The sequence below is a fragment of the Notolepis coatsorum genome, assembly GCF_963971535.1.
Source record: "Notolepis coatsorum genome assembly, chromosome: 10".
Classification (NCBI taxonomy): Eukaryota; Metazoa; Chordata; class Actinopteri; order Aulopiformes; family Paralepididae; genus Notolepis; species Notolepis coatsorum.
The window spans coordinates 126,457,909-126,462,187 of NC_140174.1; positions in this window are offsets into that span (position 1 = coordinate 126,457,909).

Sequence of the window (4,279 nt, forward strand, 5' to 3'; positions counted from 1 at the left end):
GAGAGAGAGCAGAGAGAGCTGAGAGAGAGGAGAGCTGAGAGAGAGAAGAGAGCAGAGAGCTGAGAGAGAGCAGAGAGCTGAGAGAGAGCAGAGAGCTGAGAGAGAGAAGAGAGCAGAGAGCTGAGAGAGAGAAGAGAGCAGAGAGCAGAGAGTTGAGAGAGAGAGCTGAGAGAGAGAAGAGAGCAGAGAGCTGAGAGCTTCCATTGTCAAAAAGCAACATACCCATGGATCAACATTCAGGATCTTACGGTCCCACTGGCGGCAAGTGTTTTTAGAACTCTACAGTGCTCTGCTCAGCGGCCAAGTGTTTTTAGAACTCTACAGTGCTCTGCTCAGCGGCCAAGTGTTTTTAGAACTCTACAGTGCTCTGCTCAGCGGCCAAGTGTTTTTAGAACTCTACAGTGCTCTGCTCAGTGGCCAAGTGTTTTTAGAACTCTACAGTGCTCTGCTCAGTGGCTAAGTGTTTTTAGAACTCTACAGTGCTCAGCGGCCAAGTGTTTTTAGAACTCTACAGTGCTCTGCTCAGTGGCTAAGTGTTTTTAGAACTCTACAGTGCTCAGCGGCTAAGTGTTTTTAGAACTCTACAGTGCTCAGCGGCCAAGTGTTTTTAGAACTCTACAGTGCTCAGCGGCTAAGTGTTTTTAGAACTCTACAGTGCTCAGCGGCTAAGTGTTTTTAGAACTCTACAGTGCTCAGCAACAGTGCTCAGCGGCTAAGTGTTTTTAAAACTTGACAGTGCTCAGCGGCTAAGTGTTTTTATAACTCTACAGTGCTCAGCGTGAAGTGCTGTTGTTGAAGTGTCAACAGCTAACAGCTAATAGCAGCTAATAGGTAACAGCTAATAGGTAACAGCTAACAGCTAACAGCTAACAGCTAATAGCTAACAGGTAACAGCTAACAGCTAATAGGTAACAGCTAACAGAACAGGTAACAGCTAACAGCTAATAGGTAACAGCTAACAGAACAGGTAACAGCTAACAGCTAACAGCTAACAGGTGGTCAACAGGTGAACTCACTATCTAGTCAGCAGCACCGGGGCTCCACAACAGAGTCAAAAGTAAATGGAGCAGAGAGCAGAGAGCAGATAGCTGAGAGAGAGAGCTGAGAGAGAGAGCTGAGAGAGCTGAGGAGAGAGAGAGAGAGAGAGAGAGAGCTGAGAGAGAGAGAGCTGAGAGAAGAGCTGAGAGAGAGAGAGAGAAGAGAGAGCTGAGAGAGAGCTGAGAGAGAGAGAGAGAGAGAGCTGAGAGAGAGAGCTGAGAGAGAGAGCTGAGAGAGAGAGAGAGAGAGAGAGAGAGAGAGAGAGAGAGAGAGAGAGAGAGAGAGAGAGAGAGAGAGAGAGAGAGAGAAGAGAGAGAGCTGGAGAGAGAGAGAAGAGAGTGAGAGAGGCTGAGAGAGAGCTGGGAGAGAGAGAGAGAGAGAGGAGAGAGGAGAGAGAGCTGGAGAGAGAGAGCTGAGAGAGAGAGCTGAGAGAGAGCTGAGAGAGAGAGAGAGAGAGAGGAGAGAGAGAGAGAGAGAGAGCTGAGAGAGAGAGAGAGAGAGAGAGAGAGAGAGAGAGAGAGAGAGCTGAGAGAGAGGCTGAGAGAGAGAGAGAGAGAGCTGAGAGAGTTGAGAGAGAGAGCTGAGAGAGAGAGAGAGAGCTGAGAGAGAGCTGAGAGAGCTGAGAGAGAGAGAGAGAGCAGAGAGAGAGAGAGAGAGAGAGCTGAGGAGAGCTGAGAGAGAGAGCTGAGAGAGAGAGAGCTGAGAGAGCTGAGAGAGAGAGCTGAGAGAGAGAGAGAGAGAGCTGAAAGAGAGAAGAGAGCTGAGAGAGAGAAGAGAGAGAGCTGAGAGAGAGAGCTGAGATAGAGATGAGAGAGAGAGAAGAGAGAGAGCTGAGAGAGAGAGAGAGAGAAGAGAGAGCTGAGAGAGAGAGCTGAGAGAGAGAAAGAGAGAGCTGAGAGAGAGAGCTGAGAGAGAGAAAAGAGAGCTGAGAGGAGAAGCTGAGAGAGAGAGCTGCGAGAGAGCTGAGAGAGAGCTGAGAGAGCTGAGAGAGAGAGCTGGAGAGAGCTGAGAGAAGAGAGCTGGAGAGCTGAGAGAGAGAGAAGAGAGAGAGCTGAGAGAGAGAGCTGAGAGAGAGAAGAGAGAGCTGAGAGAGAGAGCTGAGAGAGGAAGAGAGAGCTGAGAGAGAGAGCTGAGAGAGAGAGCTGAGAGAGAGAGAGAAGAGAGAGCTGAGAGAGGAGGCTGAGAGAGAGAAGAGAGAGCTGGGGAGAGAGAGCTGAGAGAGAGCTGAGAGAGAGAAGAGAGAGAGCTGAGAGAGAGAGCTGAGAGAGAGCTGAGAGAGAGAGCTGAGAGAGAGAGAGCTGAGAGAGAGAGAGAGCTGGAGAGAGAGAGAGCTGAGAGAGAGCTGAGAGAGAGAGCTGAGAGAGAGAGAGCTGAGAGAGAGAGCTGAGAAGGGGGAGAGAGAGAGAGAGATGAGAGAGAGAGCTGAGAGAGAGAGCTGAGAGAGAGAGCTGAGAGAGAGAGCTGAGAGAGAGAGCTGAGAGAGAGAGCTGGAGAGAGAGGAGAGAGAGCTGAGAGAGAGAGCTGAGAGAGAGCTGAGAGAGAGAGCTGAGAGAGAGAGCTGAGAGAGAGAGCTGAGAGAGAGAGCTGAGAGAGAGCTGAGAGAGAGACTGAGAGAGAGAGCTGAGAGAGAGCTGAGAGAGAGAGCTGAGAGAGAGCTGAGAGAGAGGAGCTGAGAGAGAGCTGAGAGAGAGAGAGCTGAGAGAGTGAGAGAGAGAGAGAGAGAGAGCTGGAGAGAGAGCTGAGAGAGAGAGGAGAGAGAGAGCTGAAGGAGAGCTGAGAGAGAGAGAGGAGCTGAGAGAGCTGAGAGAGAGAGCTGAGAGAGAGAACTGAGAGAGAGAAGAGAGAGCTGAGAGAGAGAAGAGAGAGCTGAGAAGAGAGAGCTGAGAGAGAGCAGGAGCAGAGAGAGAGAGAGAGACTGAGAGAGAGCAGAGAGCTGAGAGAGAAGAGAGAGCGAGAAGAGAGAGCTGAGAGAGAGAGAGAGCTGAGAGAGAGCGAGAGCTGAGAGAGAGAAGAGAGCAGAGAGAGAAGAGAGAGCTGAGAGAGAGAAGAGAGAGCTGAGAGAGCAGAGAGCTGAGCGAGAGAAAGAGAGCTGAGAGAGAGAGCTGAGAGAGAGAGAGAGAGCTGAGAGAGAGAGCTGAGAGAGCTGAGAGAGAGAGAGCTGAGAGAGAGCTGAGAGAGAGCTGAGAGAGAGAGCTGAGAGAGAGAGAGAGCTGAGAGAGAGCTGAGAGAGAGAGCTGAGAGAGAGCTGAGAGAGAGAGAGAGAGCTGGGAGAGAGAGCTGAGAGAGAGCTGAGAGAGAGCTGAGAGAGAGAGAGCTGAGAGAGAGAGAGCTGAGAGAGAGCTGAGAGAGAGACGAGAGGAGAGAGCTGAGAGAGAGAGAGAGAGCTGGGAGAGAGAAGAGAGAGCTGAGAAGGAAGAGAGAGCTGAGAGAGAGAAGAGAGAGCTGAGAGAGAGAGCTGAGAGAGAGGAGAGAGAGAGAGCTGAAGAGAGAGGAGCTGAGAGAGAGCAGAGAGAGAGAACTGAGAGAGAGCAGAGAGAGCTGAGAGAGAGAGAGCTGAGAGAGAGCAGAGAGAGCTGAGAGAGACAGAGAGAGAGAAGAGAGCAGAGAGAGAGCTGAGAGAGAGAACTGAGAGAGAGCAGAGAGCTGAGAGAGAGAGCAGAGAGAGGCTGAGAGAGAGCAGAGAGAGCTGAGAGAGAGAAGAGAGCAGAGAGAGAGAAGAGAGAGAGAACTGAGAGAGCAGAGAGAGTGAGAGAGAGAGAGCTGAGAGAGAGGAGAGCTGAGAGAGAGAGCTGAGAGAGAGCAGAGAGAGAGAAGGAGAGAGAGAACTGAGAGAGAGCAGGAGAGCTGAGAGAGAGAGAGCTGAGAGAGAGGAGAGCTGAGAGAGAGAGGCTGAGAGAGAGCAGAGAGAGCTGAGAGAGGAGGTGAGCTGAGAGAGAGAGAGAGAGCAGAGAGGCTGAGAGAGAGCAGAGAGCTGAGAGAGAGCAGAGAGCTGAGAGAGAGAAGAGAGCAGAGAGCTGAGAGAGAGAAGAGAGCAGAGAGCAGAGAGCTGAGAGAGAGAGCTGAGAGAGAGAAGAGAGCAGAGAGCTGAGAGCTTCCATTGTCAAAAAGCAACATACCCATGGATCAACATTCAGGATCTTACGGCCCACTGGCGGCAAGTGTTTTTAGAACTCTACAGTGCTCTGCTCAGCGGCCAAGTGTTTTTAGAACTCTACAGTGCTCTGCTCAGTGGCTAAGTGTT